General features: G+C 41.5%; 1 pseudogene; it reads right to left on the bottom strand.

Annotated features, from left to right (window-relative positions):
- Positions 1–21,832, bottom strand: part of LOC100624092 — a 58,245-nt pseudogene extending 36,413 nt beyond the window's left edge.

Raw genomic sequence — 25,251 nt, forward strand, 5'->3', positions numbered from 1 at the left:
GCAAGGCCAAGCATTGAACCCCAATGTCATGGTTCCTAGTCGGATTTGTTTCTGCTGCACCATTACGGGAACTCCAAGACAGTATTTTTTAAGATCCCTTTCAGATGACTCATTTGACCAGATAAATTGAAGGCAAAATAATGAAGCCTAGGATCCAAAGTTGATGTTCCTCTATGGAGAAGATGTGATAGGGATGGAGTAGGCACAGGTAGTTGTAGAAGTTCCGAGAGAGGACCATATTTAAAGAGAGAAACTTAGGGGACTTTGGGAGATAACTGTAAGTTAATAAATTGCTCAAGAAAACCATCAGCATAAAGCAGGCTTGCTTCATTAGTGGAGCCTTGAGAATTGCCTCAGGTTGTTGGGTGGGGGATGGGATGAGGCCTGCATTCATATTCAGACTAAGGGCAAGATTTTGAGGTCAACCCTTCTGAGGATTTGAATACACACCTTACCAGATACCAAGGAGGAGATACTACTCCCAGAAAGGAAGAGGTGGTCTTTTCCAGCCCCACTCCCCTTGGATGATAAAAACTGTAGCCCACAGAATGCTCACGGCAGCGCTTCCATGCCTGCCCGCTTGCATCTCTCACAAGCGTCCTATCTTAATAAATCTATTTCTTGCTTATCATTTTGTCTCTTGCTGAATTCCTTCTGCACAGAGACAAGAAGAACCTGAGCCTCAGTGAGTCCAGACACAGGGTGAGTGATTCTAATTTAAAACCTTGGGTTCAAGTCCCAATCTGTGTTCTGGCTAGATTCAGGCCATTAATACTGTCAGTTTCAGATGCCTTTTGACTTTGAGGGAGGTGTGGTTTTTAGATGGTCCACATGGCAGGACTAGCTGTTAATTCTCTAAGTTCTAGGCCTCATAAGATGTGGGGCAGAGGTGGGGCGGGGAAGATGATTGCCAAGAGTGTCTCTCCAATTCTGGCTGGCAGTATACACCTGGAGTGCACACTAAGCCCCAGGGTGCCTGCTGGGGCACACCAGCTGGGAGCAGGTTTAATGCTTTGACCAGGAGATGGCAGTGTCTAATCATACAACAAATCTCACAGACCCCAGAGGATGGAGCCACAAATGGGTAGATTTTGAGAGGGCTCTTTGGGAAGAAATGACCAGGGTGACTGACTTAAGCAGTCTTAGGACATCTGGGGTTCTACATTTGGGTAAAGATACATAGTTTTGGGAGGGGAATGCCAGGTTAAGCTAGCTGACCCAATGAAAGGTTAATTAGCAGAAAGAGGACCCTAAGAAGAGGAGGAGATACTGAAAGGCTAAAGCAGAGTAAAGACAAACCAGAGAAGAGGCAAGAGTTGGACCAATAAGTATAGGTCTCAGAAGAGAACCAATCCCAGGGAGGCCAGAGAAGAGACTGGTTCTGTCAGTGGGGAAGTCATGGAGACTCGCATTTCAAAGCACCAGCGCTTATGGCTCGTTGACTTCCCCTCTCTTCCAAAACAGATTATGCCCCAGACATATACTGAGGTAGCATAGCTGGGAACAGGCGGGCAAGCCACAGATGGTCCCTACTCTCTTGGATCTCTGTTTTCTGGTTAAGGCACCTGACTTCTTTTACCTGCCTTGGGAGGGGTGTTCCCTACAGCAGTTCGCAATCCCCACATATGTGGGTCCCTCTCTTTGGAGGCTGCCATCTTGCCAAAGGCATGATGGTCTCTGGCTAATATGCACTGTTTCGGGGTCTACTAAAATGGAAATGGCAGTAGTCAGGAGAGGGCTGTTACAAAATAAGAGATATTATGTGCTGTACAAGGAAAATAACCTGCTATCCCATAGCAACTTTGCTTCTAAAATATAAACCCAGTGAACTTTGCTGATTTGCCTAGGAACTAAACTACCTAAGAAAATAACTTACTGAAATAGCGGTTTGCAATTAAGAAATAGTAGTTTTAAATACTAAATATACCTTTACTTATTAAAAACACTAATAATTTATGGCATTGGGTTCCAATTATTTTGCTCTATGGTCATACTAATATAATATCAATACTTATTAAAAATGGTGGTTTATATGTATCAAATGGTCTTTATATAACTCCATTTGGGAATTGGTAACTTGCCAGCATGGCGCCATTGATAGTTCTATCATTGATGACCTCATCTGGAGCATATGAGTAAATTACTTGCCCAGGGTAACTCCGCCCTGAGAATTGAACTATCTCTGGATCCCAGAACTCCTGATTTATTCCAGTGAACTTTGTTCATACACCATGATATAGTCTAGTTTATATAAGCAGAAATTGCACCTATGTACTCCTTCAGGCCCTATGGATACTCATATTAAGCAGTAGAAGTTTTGAACATTAATAAATTCTCTGGAGCACTCCTCTGTGAAAAGGTACCTGATGGTGGTCAGGAAATCAAGGTGAATGGACCTGCTCTGTTGCATCCATACAGAACCTTGCTCAGGCAATGGGGCTGAAGAAATTGGTGCTCCATCTTTCCCTACTAGCTTTGTGGTTCTTAACTGGGAACCATTCCAGACACACTACTGCAGAACACAAATCATTCTTGAAGCCTATCCAAAAGATTTCAATGCCCGTTGTGGGCACTGTTTTTCCCTAATGTCAAGATGTAAGACTAATCTCGATTTTCTTAGATATTTGTGTTTCAGAGCCAGATGGATGTCAGGCAAACAAAAAAGCCCCTTGGGGAGGAGCCAGCACTAGACAGGAAGCCAGACCATGTAACAAAATAATCAGTCCTCAGTGCCACAAGGAACTTTTCAGTTGTCATGGAATTAGCGACAAGAAGGGTCTTTGGGGGGTGTCCTGATGGTAACTTTGGAAAGCCCTATGGTGGGTCCAGATCTGGCTAAAACAGGCCATCAAAGGTCTCTAGTTTAGTGCTTTACTTTCATAATAACATGTTCTCAGACAACTCTTAACTTGCCCACCTGTTGAACTCATTTTGATTCCTTAAGCCATTGGCCCAACTTATATCCAGACAATGGGGCAATCCTTATGTGCACCATTATGTTTCATTTAACTAATGAAAGAAAGAGTCTCTTCAGCAAGTTGTGTTGGGAAAGTTAGATAGCCCCTCATAAATTAATGAAGCTAGAATACTCCCTCACACTATACAAAAGAATAAACTCAAAATGGCTTAAAGACTTAAATGTAAGACATGACGCCATAAATCTCCTAGAAGAGAACATAGGCAAAACATTCTCTGATATAAATTGTACCAATATTTTCTTAGATCAGTCTTCTAAGGCAATTTAAAAATAAAAGGTAAAATAAACAAATGGGATCCAATCAAACTTATAAGATTTTGCACAGCAAAGGAAATCATAAATAAAATAAACAAAAAATAACAGACTGGGAGAAAGTATTTGCAAATAATGCAATTGACAAGGGCTTAATTTCCAAAATATATACACAGATCATACAACTCAAAAACAAACAACCCAATCAAAAGGGAGAAAGAGAGCACGAAGACTTAAATAGATATATCTCTGAAGAAGATAGGCACATGAAAAGATCTCAACATTGCTAATTATTAGAGAAATGCAAATCAAAACTATAATTGAGTACCACTTCACACTGGTTAGAATGGCCATCATCAAAAAGTCTACAAACAATAAATGCTGTAGAAGGTGTGGAGAAAAGGCGCTCTCCTACACTGTACGTGAGAACGTAAATTGGTACAGCCACTGTGAAGGTGACTTAAGAAATTAAAAGTAGAATTACCATACAGTCCAGCAATCCTACTCCTGGGTCTATATCCAGAGAAAACCCTAATTCAAAAAGATACATGGTAGTTTTGATTTGCATTTGATTTGCAATAGAAATTAGAGCAAAAATAAACCCATGGGACCAATCAAACTGAAAAGCTTTTGCACAGCAAAGGAAACCAAAAAGAAAACAAAAAGACAACTTACAGAATGGGAGAAAATAGTTTCAAATGATGCAACCGACAAGGGCTTAATCTCTAGAATATATAAACAACTTATACAACCCAACAGCAAAAGAGCCAATCAATCAATGGAAAAATGGGCAAAAGACCTGAATAGACATTTCTCCAAAGAAGATATACAGATGGCCAACAAACACATGAAAAAATGCTCAACATCGCTGATTATAAGAGAAATGCAAATCCAAACTACCATGAGATACCACCTCACACCAGTCAGAATGGCCATCATTAATAAATCCACAAATAACAAGTGCTGGAGGGGCTGTGGAGAAAAGGGAACCCTCCTGCACTGCTGGTGGGAATGTCAACTGGTACAGCCACTATGGAGAACAGTTTGGAGATACCTTAGAAATCTATACATAGAACTTCCATATGACCCCGCAATCCCACTCTTGGGCATCTATCCGGACAAAACTCTACTTAAAAGAGACGCGTGCACCCGCATGTTCATTGCAGCACTATTCACAATAGCCAGGACATGGAAACAACCCAAATGTCCATCGACAGAGGATTGGATTCGGAAGAGGTGGTATATATACACAATGGAATACTACTCAGCCATAAAAAAGGATGACATAATGCCATTTGCAGCAACATGGATGGAGCTAGAGACTCTCATACTGAGTGAAATGAGCCAGAAAGACAAAGGCAAATACCATATGATATCACTTATAACTGGAATCTAATATCCAGCACAAATGAACATCTCCTCAGAAAAGAAAATCATGGACTTGGAGAAGAGACTTGTGGTTGCCTGATGGGAGGGGGAGGGATCGGGAGCTTGGGCTCATCAGACACAACCTAGAATAGATTTACAAGGAGATCCTGCTGAATAGCATTGAGAACTATGTCTAGATACTCATGTTGCAACAGAAGAAAGGGTGGGGGGAAAACTGTAATTGCAATGTATACATGTAAGGATAAACTGACCCCCTTGCTGTACAGTGGGAAAAAAAAAAAAAAAAGATACATGCACCCTAATGTTTATAGAAGCACTATTTACAATAGCCAAGATGTAGAAGTAACCTAAATGTCCATTGACAGATGAATAGATAAAGAAGATATGGTACATATGTACAATGGAATACTACTCAGCCATTAAAAATAATGAAATAATGCCATTTGCAGCCACATGAATGGACCTAGGGATTATAATACTAAGTGAAATAAATCAGAAAATGAAAGACAAGTACCATGTGATATCACTTATATGTGACTCTAAAATACGACACAAAAGAACTTATTTATAAAACCAAACAGATTCACAGACATAGAAAACAAACTTATGGTTACCAAATGGGAAAGGGGGTCAGGGAGGGATAAAATAGGAGTTTGGGATTAGCATGTACAAACCACTATATATAAAATAGATAAACAACAAGGTCCAAATATATTGCACAGGCAACTATATTCAATATTCTATAATAAGCCATAATGGAAAAAAATATGAACAAGACTATGTATAAAAATGTGTAACTGAATCACTTCACTGTACACTAGAAACTAACATAACATTGTAAATCAACTATGTCAATAAAAAATTAAAAATAAAATAAAAGAGGACTCAAATAAATAAAAGCAGAAATAAAAAGGGACATATTACAACCTATAGCAGAAATAGAAAGTATCATAAAAGACTACTATGAAGAATTATATGCCAAAAAATTGGTCAACCTAGAAAAATGAAAAAATTCCTATAAATATACAATCTATCAAGACTGAATCTTGAAGAAACAGAAAATCCAATCAGACCAATAACTACTAAAACGATTGAATCAGTTATCAAAAACATCCCCTCCCAAAAAAAGTCCAGGAACAAATGGTGAACTCTACCAAAGATTTAATTAATAGAATTTATTTTAATAATTTATTATGTACATTATTTATTGCATATTATATAATATTATTTAGTATATTCTTTGCAATATAATTATATTTTATATTATTTATAACATAATAAATAATAAATTATTTTAATGGTATTAATACAATTAATATCAATCTTTATCAAAATATTCCAAAAAACCGAAGGGGAAGTAATGTTTTCCAACTAATTTTATGGGGCTAATTTTACCCCAATACCAAAACCAGATAAGGACACTGCAAGAAAAGAAAATTACAGGCCTCCTTCATGAACATAGATGCAAAAATCCCCAACAACATGTAAGCAAACCTAACTCAACAGTACATTAAAAGAACCTCACACCATGATCAAGTTGGATTTATTTCATAGATTCAAAGATGATTCAACATTTGTAAATCAATCAATGCAATACATATTAACAAAATGAAGGATAAAAATCATATGGTCATCTTAATAGATGCAAAAAAAAGCATTTGAAAAATTCAATATCCATTTATGATTAATAACTCTCAACAAACTAGGTATAGAGGGAATGTACCTAAACATTATAAAGACCATATATGACAACCCATGGCTAACATCATACTCAAAGGTGAAAAGCAAAATGAATTTCCTTTAAGATCAAGAAAGAAGCAAAGATGCCCATTGTTATTTTTATTCAACATAGTATTGAAAAGCCACATAATAGGAAATGGTGATGAAGGGATTTGCACTCTTGCAATCTTAGTCCAGAGCTCCTTGCCAGAGCTATCAGAAAAGAAGTAAAAAGCATCCAAATCAGAATGGGAGAAGTAAAACTGTCTCTAGTTGCATATGGCATGATATTTTATATAAAATCTCTAAATACTTCACAAAAAGACCTGTTAGAACTAATAAACAAATAAAGTTGGGTATAAAGCAGGGTATAAAATCAATATATCAAAAACAGTTGTGTTTCTATACACTGACAATGAACTATCAGAAAAAGAAATTAAGAAAACAACTATTAGGTATAAAATAAAGTAAAAGGAGATATTATACAACATGGGGAATATAGCCAAATTTTATAAGAACTATAAAAAGAGTATAAACTTTTAAATTGTGAATAACTATTTATACACCTGTAACTTAACCAATATTGTACAGCAACTATAAAACCAATAAATATAAAAATCAAAACAAAAAAAGACCAAAAAGGAAACAATCACATGAAAAAGAATGAATAGGAACTCACCCTTCATTCATATTCAAAAAAATATTAGCATATTGAATAGGAATAAATTTAACCAAGGAGGTGAAGTATTTATACAATTAAAACTGTAAGACACTAATGACATAATCTGAAGAAGACACAAATATATGGAAAGATATCTCATGCTCATGGATTGGAAGAATTAATATTGTTAAAATGTCTATACTATCCAAAGCCTCTACATATTAAATAAAATTCCTATCAAAATTTCAAGGCATTTTTCACAGAAATAGAACAATCCTAAAATTTGTATGGAATCACAGAAGACCCATAATAGCCAAAGCAATATTGAGAATGAAGAACAGATCTGGAGGCATCATGCTCTCTGATTTCAAACTATATTACAAAGCCACAGTAATGAAAACAGTATGGTACTGTCATTAAAACAGACATATAGATCAAAGAAACAGAATAGAGCACCTAGAAATAAACATACTCATATATTATCAGTAGTGAATGACAAAGGAGTCAAGAATATACAATGGGGAAAGGATAGTCTCTTCAATAAATGGCATTGGGAAAACTGATCAACCACACGCAAAAAAAAGAAAGAAAGAAAGAAACCAGACCACTATTTCATTTTACACCATACACAAAAACTAACTGAAAATAGATTAATAACTTGACTGTAAGACCTGACCATAAAACTCGTAGAAGAAAACATAGGCAGTAATCTTGACATTGGTCTTGGCAATGATTTTTTTTTTTTTTTTTTTTTTGATGCCAAGAGCAAAGGCAACAAAAGCAAAACTAAACAAGTGGGACTAGATCAAACTAAAAATTTTGCACAAAGGAAACCATCAAAAAAATGTGAAGGCAACCTAGAGAATGGGGGAAAATACTTGCAATTATATCTGTTAAGGGGTTAATATCCAAAATATACATAAAGAATTAATAAAACTGAACGGCAGAAAAACAATGATTCCATTGAAAAATGGACAAAGGAAGTGAATAGATGCTTTTCCAAAGAAGACATCCAAATGACCAATGGGCATGTGAAAAGGTGTCCAACATCACTAATATTCAAAGAAATGCAAAACTACAATGAGATATATAACCTTACACCTTTTAGAAGGGCTATCATCAAAAGGACAAGAGAAAAAAGTGTTATTGAGGATATGGAGTAGGGGGCTCTCTTGTGCACTGTTGGTGAGACTATAAATGGAAAACTCTATTGAGGCTCCTCAAATATTAAAAATAGAACTACAATATGATCAAGAAATTTGACTACTGTGTATATATGTGAAGAAAATGATATCACTATACAGAAAAGATCTCTTCACTCCCATGTTCATTCTAGCATTATTTACAATAGCCAAGACATGAAAACAACCTAAGTGTCCATTGACAAATGAATGGATAAAGAAGATGTGGTACATATATACAATGGGATACAGCTGGGATATCTTGAACAATGTCAGGGTTAGGGACGCTAACCCCTTGCAGTCAAAAATCTGTGTATGACTTTATAGTTGGAACAGCTATGTATCCATGGATTCAACCAACTTACAGATTATGCAGCACTATAGAATTTATTGAAAAAATCCGCATGTAAGTGAACCAGCACAGTTCAAACCCATGTTGTTCAAAGGTCAATGATTATTCAGCCATAAGAATGATGGAAATTCTTCCTTTTGTGACATGGATGGGCCTGAGGTCATTATACGAAGTGAAATAAGTCAGACAGAAAGACAAATACTCTGTGATCTCCTTTTATACACAGAATGTAAACACACACAAACCAATAGAAACAAAGATCAGATTTGTGGTTGCCAGAGGTGGGGGTAGGGTGGGGCATGGGCAAAATGTGTCAAAGTTGTCAAACAGCATAAACTTTCAGTTATAAGATAAATAATTCCTGGGACCCACAGCATGGTGACTACAGTTAACTCTGCCATACTGTATATTTGAAAGTTCCCGAGGGAGTAGATCTTAAAATTTCTCATAACAAGAAAAAAAAGCATAACTGTGGGTGAGATGATGGATGTTACATAAACTGAGTTTGGTAATCATTTTGCAATATATACATACATCAAATCATTATGTTGTACATCTTAAGTTGATGCAATGTTATACGTCAATTATATCTCAGTGAAATTGGGCTGGGGAGGAACTGGCACCCTGGGCAGCCTTGGGTCTGCCCCCCAGATCTCCTTTCATGAGAAAATTGACCCCAGAGCGCTGAGGAGAGAAGTTACTAACAGCATCTCTGCAGTGTCTTTGGGATTTAACCCAATATTGGAGCAGTTCCCAGTGTGTGAGTTAGTACAGTGAAAATAAAAGGTCCTGCCTCGCCATTTCTGACCTGCCAACTCCTCTGGGGGTAATTTTTGCTCCAGGGCCCCCTTGAGTTGACCAAGGTATCACTGAATGTGTGAAGTAGTGCAGAACCTTCCCTGCCCAAGTCTGCTTTCTCCCCCTTTATTTTTCATAGGTGTCACCGCCTAGTCAGCCTCTTACACTCCTCAATCCATCTCAGCATCTCTTTCCTGGTGGATGAGAACTGATACAATTGGTACCAAGAATGGTCTGAGAAAGCAAGACAGCTCTGGGGGAATGGATCACTCATTATCCAGTTGGCTATGCAAACCTCATCCTGCTGTTATGTGAGATGTGGATACTCTATGGGTGTGGGTGGCTGGGGTGGAAGGGGAGAATAGACAAACTACAGCCCAAGGGCCAAATTCCAACTGCCACCTAGTTGGTTGTTGTTTCCATTTGTATGGAAAAATATTTAGTTTACATTTGGTTTTTAAGAAATATTCGATAGGTTTTTAGGGGCACAGTTTTAGGTATACAGAAAAATTGAGTAGAAATTCTTTCACATCTCCCACCCCAAGTTAGCCCTATTGTTAACATCTTGCATTAACATAGTACATTTGCTAAAATTGATGAGGCAATATTGGTACAATATTATTAACTAAAGGCCAGAGTTTACATTACAGTTCATTCTTTCTGTTATGCGTTCTATGGCTTTTGACTAATGTATAATGACTTGCATCCACCATTAGATTATTCCACAGAATAGTTTCACTGCCCTAAAAAATCCCCTGTGCTTCATTTATTCATCCCCACATCTCTGGTAACCACTGATCTTTTCACTGTCTCCATAGTTTTGTCTTTACAGAGTCATGTAGTTGGAATGATAAAACCACCTATTCATTTTTAAGCTGTATTGGATATGAGTCATGTGCATTTATTTACATACTATTTTCACACTCCAGCAAGAGAGCTGAGTAGTTACTATATAGATTGTTTGGTCTTCGAAGCCAAAAAGTACTTACTACCTAGCCCCTTATAGGGTGTCTGCTGACCCTTGTTCTGTGGCACAAGGTGGCAGACCAATTGTTAAAATTTTCTCCAGGTTGGAGTTCCCATCATGGCACAGCAGAAATGAATCCAATTAGGAACCATGAGGTTGCAGGTTCAATCCCTGGCGTCGCTCAGTGGGTTGAAGATCTGGCGTTGCTGTGAGCTGTGGTGTAGGTTGCAGATGCAGCTCAGATCCCACATTGCTGTGGCTGTGGTGGCAGCTGCAGCTCCAATTAGACCCCTAGCCTGGGAACCTCCATATGCCATAGGTGTGGCCCTAAAAGGACAAAAAAAAATTTTTTTTTTTCTCCAGGTTGACTTAGAGGAATGTTCTAATAGAAAAGAGCACCCTGGCCAGAGTAATCAGCCGTTTGAGAAGCGGGCATGAGCAGGAACGGAAGAAAATGAAAACAAGCAACAGCACTGGCCAGCTGGTACTAAATCACATTGATTCGCTAGAGAGAGAATGAAAAACTGAGGCAGTTAACAAACCACGAAAATCAAGAAAGAATTTGATTTTTATGGTTGGTTAACTGCCAGGGAATTTCTTCAGAAGCTTCCAAAAAGCCCTTATTGCCTGAAATGAAAGAGGAAAAGAAATGGAAGACTAAATTCTAGATTTAATAGAGTTGCTGAGAAGCACATTTGACTGAATGTTCGACGGAGGCAGGTCTCTTATACCAAGGTCAGGGCCTGGTGGGACAAACCCAGGACTGTTAGTATGTGATGTGGAGAGATGTGCTCCTCCTCATACTCCTCTGAACGCTTGGAGACTACAGCTGTGGCTAGCCCACCCTTCCCTTTCCTCTTACCCTGGCACCCGCCCCCACTCTCCACAAGGCAACAGAGGCTCCACCATGAGATCTGCCCCCATTTTTCTCTGGCATCCAGGCTCATAACTGGGATTAAGCATATGGACCTTTCTTGCCCACAGCGTCTTGTTCAGCATCACTATCCAGAGTATTACCGAGTTCCTAATCCACACAACACAGAATCTGCCCAAGGTCTCCCATGACCGTAAAGGAGATATGGGAGTGAGCCATCACCATGGGATTCCCTAGTCATATCAGACACTGCGCCACCCAGAGGCAGCTGGTCTCAGAGAGCTTTGGAAAGGCCCACTGAAGGCAGAGCTGTGGCTCCCGCTTAGATGAGGTACCTTTCTCTAGAATACATTATATACATTATCAAGAGACTTCTAGATGGCACTGTGACTCCAACAGGGAGCACATCTGGACCAGGAGCCAAGAGTAGGAAGCAGAAATAGCTTTACTCATCATTATCCCCTATATCTCACTAGGGATCATTGTGCTTCACATCAGCACAGATCTGGCCTCTACTGTGTTAGACACTCTTGCCAGGTAGTACAGAAATGGTCCCATAACCATAAACTACAGTGGCCACCAAGGCACAGATTTTCTCCTTGGAGTTACTCTCCAAGTGCCCATAGTGGTAGCTGGTTTAATAATATGCACTGCACTGGTTACTTTGCTACCCTGTTCCCCTTCCCTACTCTCTTATGAGTGTTCTTTCTACCTGCCAAATAAATGACTTGCATTCTAGCCTCATAGTCTGCTTTTGGAGACTCTGAACTGCAGCTCATGCCTAAGGAACATAAGAGATATTGCAATAATCCTTGCTCCTGTTTAGGAGTAGTGTTCTAAAATCATTTAGTAGGCTAAAATCATTCAGAATCTAAACAAATCCAATAAACCTATACTCCATGAATCCTGAAACAAGGATCCCAGGATATTCTATATACAATTGCTATATTCTATTTACAGTTGTTATATCCTATGTACAACTGTTTGGCTCTGGAACACAAATGTGCAGAGGTCACACTAACAAAAAATTCAAGTGATGCTTGATGATCCTGCCTCTCCATAAATTATTAAGTTGCTCCAAGAACATAGATGGTACAGAAAGAGCAGAGGAGATTCAGACTCAAGGCATTTGAATTTTATGAAGGCCACGATCAGGGACCAAGAGACCCGTGGCCAAGACTCTTTCTGCTCGCCGAGATGGGGAAGGCAGCACCTAGATTGGAGTAAGAAGAATGTCTAGTCTCTCTCACTTTTTGTGTGTGGCATGGCCAAGGGGGAGACATACTATCTCCCCTGCAACCCTCTCAAGCAGAGACTGAGTGGTGATAAAACGCTAATGAAGCCAGGTAGTTTAAGGGGAATACTGTGAAAAGATTCAAGCAAGGGAACACTATTGAGAAAGGGACCAGTTTGACCATGTTAGAATGGAAAGCAGCAGTGAAGCAGCCATGCGCACAGGCTACTGCCTTAACCAAGTCCATTACTAAATGGCTTAGTTAGTTATTACATGGACAGCTCCACTCAGATTTCCTGTTTCAATGAAAGAGCCAACATCAGCCCTGCCGGCTCCTCTTAAATCTATTCTTCTATTACTAAAGGGCCACTCTCCCTGGAAAAGGTTGAGAAACAGCCCAAGCAGCATTTGAAACATGCCTTCAGAGATGAGTACTTTTGCCTGAAATGATCTTTTGCCATTCTCCCATAGGACAGAGGTCATGGAGGGTCACTGGCCTCAAGAGGGCTCTTGCCCAGAGCTGTAGACCTCCGTCAGTTAGGGTACTTGCAGGAGACTCCATGAAGGGCAGCTGGGGTTCAGTTCTCCTTCTTCGCTGTGTAGCACTGCCTTCCTCCCCCTACTGAACCCCAAAAGTGAATCTGAGTTCCCTGGTTCCTTGTGCATAAGAGAAGTTGAGAGAAGCCCTGCAGCAGGCCAAAGCTGCTGTCTTTCCAGGCAAGATATGGATAAATAGACCTCATGAAAAAACAAAACAAAACAAAATCAATGAACAAAACAAACAAAAACAAACACACAGATAGAATAGAGAGCAGTGGTTACCAGAGGAGAGTGGGTGGTGCGGACCTGGCAAAAAGGGTAAAAGGGATGAACCTTATGGTCAAGGATGGACATGAATCTTTTGGCGGTGAGCATGCTGTAGTGTATACAGAAGTCAAAATATAATATCGTAGACGTGAATACATTTTGGTTTCAAGTGTGAAACTGGTCTTGGGGTCTTAGGCTTCCAGGATGAGGATTTGTAGGATCATTTAAGAGTATTTGGTAAAGAAGGTTGTTGTAGGATCTCATGGTTTGCACGTGACTCCTCAAAGCGAAAATTATCTTATACTGTGGGTCATGGCAAACGGGCATTATCCACAACCAAGCTGGTCTGGACGATGCAGAACGTTTTTTTACCTCAGCTAGACCCAAGTAGCTTCCTTTTTTCTTAAGCACTTGCTCAGATCTCTTGAGACGCAGTATCGCATGGGAGTGGATAAAATTAGGAGCTTTTGTTTCAGGTTGTTAGAGTTCAAATCCCTGCATCACACTTTCCTACTGTGTGACCTTATACAAATGAGTTAACTTCCCAGCACCTTATTTGCCTGTAAGTAGAGATAATAATAGTCTCTATCTCTGTGGGGTGCTGTGAGAATTAGAGGAACTAATGCCTGTGCCTGGCTTTCTGCATATAAAAGACACTGTTCCAAGACTTGAAAAATGAATCACGAATCACAAATTTACTGTCTCATTGTTAAGGCAAGGAAAAGCCCATCAGAAGAAAAGCTGCCCCTTCCTTGCTAAGAAACTGCATGAGTCCAGTGCTAACGGTTGCAGAGCTGGGGTCTTACTTAATGATTCTAGATCTTCTTAGGTTGGGGCAGTTTTCAGGCAAGAGCACCCATTCATTCCCCAGCCATGGCAGGGTGCAGGCTTTACCTCCTTTGCTTGTCACAGGAAACAGTGCAAACGGCCTTGGCCTTGACCATGAAACTTCCCTCCACTGAAGAAGAGGGCAGTTAGAAGCTCTTGCCTGGTATACTGGTGTTAGCATGGAGTCTGCCTATAGCCCGTGGGCTGTGTGAGGGGAGAGGGCGGGGCAGGAGGAACCATGGCTTCTGCTCGCATTAGCTTTTTGGACACCAAAATCTACTCTCCCAAGCACAATGGCATGAAAGTGGGAAGTCAAGGCAGCTCTGGAAAGTTGTACGTGGAAATGACTTGGCGTATGGGGCGTGGCCAGTCTGCCGGCCGCCATCTTGCCTGCTGACAGACTGTCTTCTCTCGTGGAGCTGCTTCTTCAACACCTGACTGACCCCTCACACATGGTGAACACTTTCATCATGCTCTACCTCAGCTCCCAAACCCCGATGCCTGCAGGGGCCTGGCAGGTGATGTAACGAGCGCTTTCTCAGTGAGGAAGACTGGGGGGAGCTGTGGAGACAGGAGTCAGCCAGAGAAAACCTACCCAGAGCCAGGGGGGAGCTGTTATTCCCTGCCGCTGGATTGCTGCCATGTGGGATTTTTCAAAAGAAGCCAGAAAGGCAGATTTTCTGTAAAAATTCCACATAAAAAAAATTTGCGTGGGGAAAAACCCAGCACATCTGTAGACCAGATCTGACCCACTGACCATCACTATACAACCTCTGTTCTGCAGTTTATAAAGTCACATTCTTCTCTAACTTTCACAAAAAGTGAAAGTCTTTTCATTTTCCAGATGAGAAAATTAAGGCTCTGAACAGTGGTTTCCTCATCATCACTCAGTTGTGGATGAAATAGCTCAAGCTCAAGTCCACCTTTCTTTCCAAATGGATGTTGTACTTTCAATCACCCAGTGTCCTCCTTCCTTTCTAATGGGAGGGCGGACCTCTGGAACCAAGGATAATGTGCTGAAAGTTGGGCACTACTTTCCAAAAAATTTTTGTCTTGTTACTGAGCAGTCAGTACTACTCCAGTTAGAAATGGCTGAAAGGGGTCCTGCAGGAGAGAAGCTTGAGGGCTTCTTTTTGGGGGAAGATTTTTGGAGAATAAGCTCTAGGAAAACAGAGTTTAGATCTCAGTTACCCAGACCTATAAAAATGGCTCGACATGGTTATCCTTTTCAAGGCCTGATCAAGATGTCTCTGCAGATCCTTAGCAAGTAAGAGATGTAAACCTTCACAACAATGTTTAATTTTTCCATGACACATGGGGCAATTAAGTGGAAAGTTCTGCAATTAAGACAGGGAGGCCCAGGGAGTTCCCCTGTAGCACAGTGGGTTAAGGATATGGTGTTGCTGCAGTTGTGGCATGGGTTCAATTCCTGGCCTGGGCACTTCCACGTGCTATGAGTGTGGCCAAAAAAAAGAAAAAGAAAAAAAGAAGGAGTTCCCATCATGGCTCAGTGGTTAATGAATCCAACTAGGAACCATGAGGTTGTGGGTTCAATCCCTGGCCCTCGCTCAGTGGGTTAAGGATCCGGTGTTGCTGTGAGCTGTAGTTTAGGTTGCAGACGTGGCTCAGATCTCGAGTTGCTGTAGCTCTGGTGTAGGCTGGCGGCCACAGCTCCGATTCGACCCCTAGCCTGGGAACCTCCATATGCCGTGGGAGCGGCCCAAGAAATGGCAAAGAGACCAAAAAAAAAAAAAGAAAAGAAAAAGAAAAAAAAAATCAGGGGTCCCCCGAGTCTGGCATCACTTTCCAAATGGGCCATGAAAAACAGGATTCTAGCATAAAAGAAACAAGCACTGCCCTAAAGATCCTCCATTTTCCTGCTTTTGGCAGTTATTTCCTGTGTGAGTTCAGATGTCCCAAGGGTCGGACACTGGGAGGGTTTAGCCATGCAGGTACCTCTGACGTATAGAGGAGAAAGAAGCAGAAGTATGCCCGGAGAGCCCTCAGACCATCACACAGGTCTGACACCTGTAAGAGGAGAGAAGGGAGCAAAGGTTGGTTAGGAAGAGCCCCATCATGCAGCGCAGTTCTGAGAATGCTGTGACAAGGCAGATGAGGTCCTGGAGCCAGAGTTGCCTGTGAGCCGAAACCTGCTGGTGGTGGGACTGGCTGGCTTTGAACTCCTGATGTGCTCAGTCACTGGCTTGGAGAATCTCAGTCCCATTGACCACTAAGTGAACACTGTATGGATCCAGAAAGCAGAAGCTGAGGTTGCCAGTCAAATACGTTTTCTGCAGCTGGCTTCTTGATGGAACATCAGAGTGGGCACCTCCCTGGCCACCACACCCTCCTTGCTTGGACACAACTCAGCTGCCTCACAATGGAGCTGGAATTGGTTCTCCAGATAAGTGAAGGGGGTGGGTGGAAGCTAACAAATTGTCTTTTTCTTTCCTTCCTGGATTCTTAAACAATATAGTCACAGGACAAGAGTCAGCAGATGATAACCCAAATGCCAGCTTTCCTATTGAGAAGTCAGATGTTGGAGAAAGTGGCTTGTATCAAGGCAGTGGGCTTCTCAAAACTAAGCTCAGACTCTTGGCCATTGCAGCAGCACTGACCACTACTGGACTCTAAGTCACGAGTTGCCTCTAGAAAACAGGCAGAGGCAGGAATAGGGAAGAGCACATGTTTCCTGTGGGAAGCCTGATTCAGAAAAGGAAAGAGGAACAAGCTGGGCTACACCTCCCCAGGCTTCCCTTTCAGGGAGGAGCTAAGGTGTGAGTGCCAAGGGTGCTTTAGCTGCAGGAGCTACTTTGACATGGAAAGATCAGGAACAAGGAAGAAACTCTTCTCCTCTCTCCTTCTGGTTCTAGTTTGAGTTCCCTCCAAACTGAGTGCACGAGGTTTAGTTGCGCTGTCTGGAACAAGAGTGAAGGAATGGGGAGAGAGATGGGGAAAACGCTGTAGACTGCTTTTCCTAAAAGCAGGTTCTAGACAGAGTTTGGGGTACGAGATGTCGCTTAGGGATCAATGTCTGCATGAAAGATAAGGAGAAAGGAAGTGGGACTGGGCAGTCACACTGGATACAAGCCTACCAAAGCCTCGGCCAGCCTGGAAGGGAGCTCTGTGGCAAATATGGGCCATAGCATCATCCTGTGTGGCAATGAAATGGCCATACCTTTGTGCCCTGATCTCACATAGTTGTCAGATGTGGGCTTTCCAGGAAGGGCATGGTCTCAGGGGAGGCAACTCTAGGACTAAGACAGACCCTGAAGGAGCTGGTGTCTGGAGCTGCTAGTCACCCTTTCTAGATCAAGCCAGTGCACCTCTTTGTCTACCATAGGAAGAAAGCCAACACAGTTGGGCAGTTGTTGTTGGTTAACTATGGTTTAATCCACTGGGGACTCTATGGACACCCATAGAGAATATGTCTCAGGATTGTCCCGCTAGTGCGTGGAGGAGGCTAGAACAGTTTCTCCACTGACTTCCATCTGGGTAGCCCTGGGGCATTCAGTCCTTGGTACTTCCAGGCAAGGACCTTTAGTCTCAGAGAAAACCCTCAGGCAGAGCAGCTCAGACCCTTGGGATGGGAGGCTGTCCATTGCAGCCACAGACCAGCTTGGAAGTAACCAAAGGCATGTAGAGCGGAATCAACAAATAGCATCTGCCACACCCTTGGATATGCCTATCAACGCCATCTCTTCTAAGGTGGCTCACTTGTTTTTTTCGTCTTTTGTCATTTTTCTCTTTAGGACCACACCTGTGGCACATAGAGGTTCCCAGGCTAGGAGTCTAATTGGAGCTGTTGCCCCGGGCCTATGCCAGAGCCACAGCAATGCCAGATCTGAGCCTCGTCTATGGCCTACACCACAGCTCACAGCAACTCTGCATCTCAACCCACTAAGCGAGGCCAGGGATCGAACCCGCAACCCCATGGTTCCTAGTCGGATTCATTTCCAATGAGCCACGACGGGAAATCCCATCTGTTCTAAGGTAAAGGGAAGTAGCATTCTGAGTCTCTGCTGCATTTGGGGGTTGTACACAGTGGGTAAACCATTTTGTGATTGGACTGATTCCACAAAATGTGAGCCCTGTTAGTCATTCTAGTAGCAGAGAATGAATAGAGTGTGAATGACGACTGATAGGGATGTGGGTGATGTGAGACCTGGTTCCCATTGAGGGCAGGAGTCTGCAGTTCAGGTTGCATTTACAACAGTCTTTGACTTTCAATAGGTAGGGAGGTAGAGTCTACTCTGTAAGAACAAATGTTTGACTTTGGGAGCAGTTTGGGCATTTTCCTAGTCATCTAGTCGCTCAGTTTTAGCCATTTTGCACCACCCACAAAATCCTGAAAGGAACTGAACCTGTCATACCCTGTCATGTCCTGCAGGCTCCCACCCCTCCCCAACATCTCTGTATGTGGCAAGATCTACCAAAAGGAAAGTTCCACGTGTGATGTCTAAGGACAAATTTCCAGAAGCTGAGCTGCTTATATGGCTCCCCTACTCCCCTACCTTTTTCTATTTATTTTATTTTATTTATTTTTGCTTTTTAGGGCCACGCTTGTGGCACATGGAGGTTTCCAGGATAGGGGTCTGACCAATCAGAACTACAACTGCTGGCCTACACCACAGCTCACAGCAAATGCCAGATCCTTAACCCACTGAGCGAGGCCAGGGTTCAAACCCGCAACCTCATGGTTTCTAGTTGGATTCATTTCCACTGTGCCACAGTGGGAACGCCTACCTTTATTTAATATAAATCGCTAGTGATTGGAATACAAGTCCTTAATGACTACTGGCTTACAACTGATGCCAGAAAGGCTGTTGGCAGGAAGTGTTTTAGACATTTCCTTAGTGTTTAAAAGGGAGCTATTCCTTTCTTGTGACATCAGGACACCATGGATCCAGTGGAGAGCGAAGTGTGAAGAGCTGGCTGGGTGAGGCAGACTGCTTGAAGTATTTCCGTGTTTTGTCTAGAAAGCAATGGCTTCCGGACTATTTTCCAGTGTCCCTCTGCCCTGCAGGATTAATAATGTATCAGCCATCTGTGCTGTCCAGGAAGCTGACTGTTCCTCTCCTGAATGATGAGAACATGGCTCAATTTGTAATTACTATTCCCCCTTTTAGAATATGCACTTCCAGTATTCTGTGTGGTATGAGTCAAGTTAAAATTTGCAACTATTTTTGTTGTTAAGAAATTATAATTACATAATAAAATGAACTTGGAGAAGGCAACAGGTTCTTATCATTATGCCTAAAAAACCCAAGTATGACAGAAAAAAAAATTATTAACACATGTATTCCCAGCCCACTTACCCACCTGACTTGGGAAGGGATTTCTATCAGTATCCACTGAGCTCTCATAACCCACCCAACTCAATCTGCCCAGAAATTCCTGGATCCTGGACCTCATTAGGCAGAAAAGTTAAAGAATAGAATAGAAATATTTAAGCTGGAATTTGAAGCATGCTCTATTTCATCCTCTCCATTTAAGTGACTGGCACAGTCATTTTTCCTTGGCCCTCCTAACCAACCCATCAGCAAGTCCTGTAGAATTTAACTCTAAAATATTTTCAATCAGCTCCATTTTTCCTCTCCACTGACAACCTTCCTCACCTAAGCACCATTATGTCTCCAGAACTGGCCCCTCTGTATCCACTATTGTTCCATGAAAATAATTCTCTTCAAAGCAGCTAGCAGTTTTTTTTTTTTTAAAGAAACTTAAATCTATTCATGTTAGCCTTCTATTTAAAACATTTCCTGACTTCTTATTGCTCTTAGAATTAAATCCAAGCTTTTAAGACACTACAAAATCCTATATGATCCAGCTCATACCTGCTTCTTCACTTTACCTCCTTCCACTACCCCTCCCTCCCTGAGTTCCACTGTGGGCTTTGTCTTATATCAGGTGCTCCTGAAAGCAGAGCCTGAAGCAAGGATTTATATGCTCTACTTTATTTTGGAGGAGCTCCCAGGGAGCATGGTGAAGAAAGAAGAGAAAAGACAGGAAAGGGAGTAAAATTTAAAAAAAAAAGTGCTTTAACAAGTGGGTTATCACTGTGGGCAGTGGGGCTCAGTCCCACTGGAGACCCTCAAAGAACTACGTGGAATATACTTTGCATTGTCTATTGAGGGGGAAGGAAACTGGGGTATTCACCCTTTCCTCATTCATTGAGGATCACTACTGGGATGTCCCTAGTATGTTTAGCTATCCCTATATTACAGTCAGCCATGTTCCCATGGCAGTGGGATGAAGGGCCATGGCCTGAATGTATTGCAGAGCCCTCTCTCACTCTGGTTCCTAAAGCATGGCTGGTACTTCATTAATTGGGCCATGCTGGCTTTTGATCTTTGTTATTGGTCTAGGAGCTGTGATGAGATATGGGGTCAAAAATTAGGACAAGGAAACCATAAACAAAATGGAAAGACAACCTATGGACTGGGAGAAAAATATTTACAAACAATGTGACCAACAAGGAATTAGTTTCCAAAATATACAAACAGATGATACTGCCCAATATCAAAAAAGAAACAACCCTATCAAAAAATGGACAGAAGAGTTAACATATGATCCTACAATCCCACCCCAGGGCATACATCCAGAGAAAACTATGATCTGAGAAGATACATACACCTTTATGTGCATTACAATAGCCAAGTCATGGAAACAACCTAAGTGTACATGGACAGAGGAATGGATAAAGAAGATGTGGTACATATATATGATGGAATACTACATAATCATAAAAAAGAACAAAATAATGCCATTTGCAGCAACATGGATAGATCTATAAATTATCATACCAAATGAAGCCAGGAAAAGACAAATGCATGCAATATCATTTACATGTGGAATTTGAAAAAAAAGATAAAAATGAACTTATTTATAAAACAGAAATATACCCACAGACATGCTTACCAAAGGGGAAGGTAAGGAGGATGGGATTAACATATACACACTTGTATACATAAAATAGATAACCAACAAGGAACTACCAAATAGCACAGGGGACTATACTCAATATTTTGTAATACCCTATAAAGGAAAAGGATTCTTCTTCAGATCCTTTTCCCTTATAGGTTATCACAGATCAGTATAACTGAATCACTGTGCCAAACACTTGGTACAAACATGACATTGTAAATCAACTATACTTCAATCATTTTTAATTAGAAAAACAAAAACAAAAAAAAAGAAAAATAATGCTGGAAAAAATCAGAAAAAACTTACTAAATACAAAAAAGCCCTATTAATTGTTATGCCACATAATGATATTTAAATAGTCTCAAATATTTTTATTATTTTATTTATTTATTTATTTATTTATTTATTTTGTGTGTGTGTGTGTGTGTGTGTGTGTGTGTGTGTGTGTGTGTTTAGGGCTGCATCCATGGCATATAGAGGTTCCCAGGTTAGGGGTCTAATCGGAGCTACAGCTGCTGGCCTATACCACAGCCACAGTAGCACCATATCCAAGCTGTGTCTGCAACCTACACCACAGCTCATGGCAATGCCAGATCCTTAACCCACTGAGCGAGGCCAGAGATTGAACCCACAACCTCATGGTTCCTAGTCGGATTCGTTTCCACTGCATCATGGTGGGAAATCCTCTTTTTTTTTTTTTTTTTTTGTGGTAGTCTCAAATGTTTTAAAGGATGAGAATGACTGCATTGTCTTAGAATTCTGCAAATCAGAGTAGTATTCTCCAATGAAATATTGTTCTAATGCCATGTTAGAAAAAATAGAACAAGCATCATCTTACAAGTCATCACCTCAGGTGAGACTGCCATGTTCCCCGGTAGCATGGGGAGCAAGGGGCCATGGGGCGATCTCACCATCCCCGGAGTGCTCAGGGGAGTGTGGGCACTTAGAGTTCTTAAGTCCATCCCTCCAGATAGTCCTATCACGGGAGATTTTTCTGGGACTGTGAGTTCAGCCTTATTTATAATTCTGCTCTTATCTGATCAGGCATCAGACCTGATTTTAAGCACAATCTGCTCTTAAGCCACAGGCCATGACCTCTTTTATATGCTGCCAAGTGGGGCCCTCTAGCTTTCATATTATGACAGAGTTGGTAGTTAGCTGACCCTAACCTGTCATTTTCTCCCTTGAGAGCATCAGTTTCACTTAATAACCAACTCCCTAAACTTATCACCGTCCTGGCGACTCTGACAATTGCATAAGTCGTGCATCCCCTTATACCTATCTCCCAGCCCAACTCACTACAGATATGAGTTTCAGTTACTGTGATGCTACAGCACAGCCATCCCACTTACCACAAGCAACGAGGTCCGAAATCACAGGCAAGATGCTCTGAGTCTTGTGGACTTTCCTTCTAATTTTAACGATTTAGAGACTGAGACTCAAAGTGGCCAGAGTGGTCCTCCAGTTAGCTAATGGCAGAGCTAAGCCTGAAATATATCTCCGGACTGGTGCTGTTCTGGCAGTCCACATATTCTACAAAATTTCTATTTTGGTCAAACAAATCATTTTTTAAAATTGTATTTATTGTTATTAAAATATAGTTGATTTACAATGTTGGGCCAGTTTCTGCTGTACAGTAAAGTGACTCAGTCATGTGTATACACACACACACACACACACGTTCTTTTTTTAAATATTATTTTTTATCATGGTCTATCCCAGAAGATTGGATATAGTTCCCTATGCTAGACAGCAGGATCTCATTGCTTATCCACTCCAAATGCAATAGTTTGCATCTACTAACCCCAAACTCCCAGTCTATCCCACACCCTCCCCTTCTCCCTTGGCAACCACAAGTCTGTTCTCCATGAAACAGATCATTTCTTGAGGGTATACGGTGGTGGTCTTGATTTTTTGGTGCTCTACCCCTTTACCAGCTGGTGCACGTGTCCCCCCGATGCTCTGAATGTTGGCCAATAAAGTTCGCAGTGTTCTTTCTCCAAAGAATTGGCTCTGGGCAAAAAGAAACCCACGGGAGGCTACACTGTGAGTCCTCCTCTCCCCTACCCCCTCACCTGCACCAGATCTCATCCAACAACTGACTCAGGGCATAAGAGGTCAGCCTCTTTGCCTTGAGGTGTGACTAGTTTTATGGTGCAATTTATGCTTCAGAATTCCCATAGGATCAAACTTAAGGGAGAATCCAGTGAGGTCATATTCTTGCTTAGCTTTTTCATCTGCTCTATCTTGCTTCCCTCATTCTCTTTTTCTCAAGAGTACCCACCTGATTAATCACTTAAGAATCCCCATCATAGGTCTGTTTCTAGGGAATCCAAGCTAAGACAGTTGGTAGAGGAAGCAGACCCTATGGATAAGATTCTGTACTTGGATTGCTCACTCTCTGGCACTGAATATGTGAAGCAGTAATAGTTCCTAGCAGGCTGGAGCTCTGTGATTGCTGAAACTAACTGAAATGAGGTGTAGGTGGAAGAGGAAGCTGTAGTTGGTAGAGTGCCCTGGACATTTGAGAGGTATGGCAGAGAGAACAGCCAACATTCATTCCACAAGCCTTAAAGTTGCTGAGACAGACTCAGACATGTTAACCCATGATTTAAAGCAAGGTTCAAGAGTCAGATGGCCTCTCAACAACACTTTAAAAGACCCACATCTTCTGCAGCTGAAGAGCAAACATATCTTGGGCTTAGAGTGAGGCAAAAGAGGCACCTTGGGCACAAAATTTTAGGAGGCACTTGCACTCAGGGTTGTGCTAGTGCAAGGTCAGTACTTGCATGAGCTTGAGTATGCACACCTCCTTAAATTTGTACCCTGGGTGTTTCACTTGTTATCCTTTTCATAATTTAATATTCTGGAGTCCTAGTTAACTTGAGATTTGGGTTTGTTACCCCAATGACACTACCTTTTTCTTCCAGATAGGACAACGGTTCCTACTCTTAGATCAGGGATCGGCACTTCCTCCGCGATGAGCCCACATGCCAACCACCACGTTTGTAAGGACCACCAAGGTCCTTTTCAGGTTGCCTTGCTGCTACCAATTTCTCCTCACAGACTTTCCTACTCTGTGAAATGAATTCTAATTTCCCAATAGATTGGAAGCACATTAACTTCTTTGCTGCTTGACCTGAGACTTTGAGCAAATAGACAATACCCAGAGTGCTGATACGGAGTAGAAACTGAGGTTGTGTTATAGTGATGTGATTTTGAATATTTGGATAGTGATTCAAGCAAGGTTTCTTTTAAGAGTTTGGGTCTGACTCATTGCATCTCTTTTTTAGTGTTGAAGCATTTTTTTTAAAAAATGAGTATGTAGCCTCTTGATCGGCAATGACTGAAGCAGAAGTTCAATTGTACAAGTAGCAGTGGACATGCCATCATCTGAGCATGCTTGTAAAACCCAAAATTTAGGGTCATTCCCTTTATTTTCCTTACCAGAAAATGAATAAGGCTTCCTACTAACGGGTACCTCCAAGAGTCCCATTCCTGCTGGCAGACAGAAGGCATCCAGGGCCTGATTCAGCACATTTGTGGTTAGGACTTTGAACCAAATTAAGAGCCTCCTTTTGAAATGGGGGCCAGAGGGGACTTCCAAATGCCTTGAGGTTGCTCAGTGTCCTCATCTAATTATACTGTCCTCCCAAATATGTAAAAGAGGAACTCGGCTCATGTAAAAAGAGTGGGATTCCCCTTTTGGATTATGGTGGATTTTTAAGCCTTTATTCTAAACAGAATATACTTTCTTCCCCAGTTCTCCTGCTTCGATCCTTCCAGCCTTGCTCCTCTTATAAAACAAACAAGGTTAGACTGCACTTAGAGGCGTGTCCCTGACCGGTGATTAGATCATCACCACCATCTTGGTACGTACACTGTCCAGCCCTCTATCTTCACTGCTTCAGGTGTTAGAAGGGAGTGAAGATGGGGTGGGAGCACTTTGGGGAGTCTAGCTAGAAGGGCTCTATGACCGTACAGTCCTTGCTTGAGATGAACATTCTCAGAGAGGACCACATTTCTGGCCAGTAGACTATTCAGATAATCACAGAATACCCTGTTGGCCTGGACATTTCAAACTCTATCTGCCCCAACTGTCTCATCTTTTAAGCAAGGATCCTGAGATTGTTGACTATAAATTTAAAATGAAAACTTAGTAAGTGCGCATGGCTGGATCATGAGAGGGCTCATGGAACTTGCCTGAAGAAGGGCAGAGCTGAAACCAGCAAGCAGCTCTCCCTAGGCAAGGCTCTTTCTTTATTTTTTTTCTTTTTTTTTTTAA

This window comes from Sus scrofa, chromosome 8 (genome assembly GCF_000003025.6).
Source record: "Sus scrofa isolate TJ Tabasco breed Duroc chromosome 8, Sscrofa11.1, whole genome shotgun sequence".
Taxonomy (NCBI): domain Eukaryota; kingdom Metazoa; phylum Chordata; class Mammalia; order Artiodactyla; family Suidae; genus Sus; species Sus scrofa.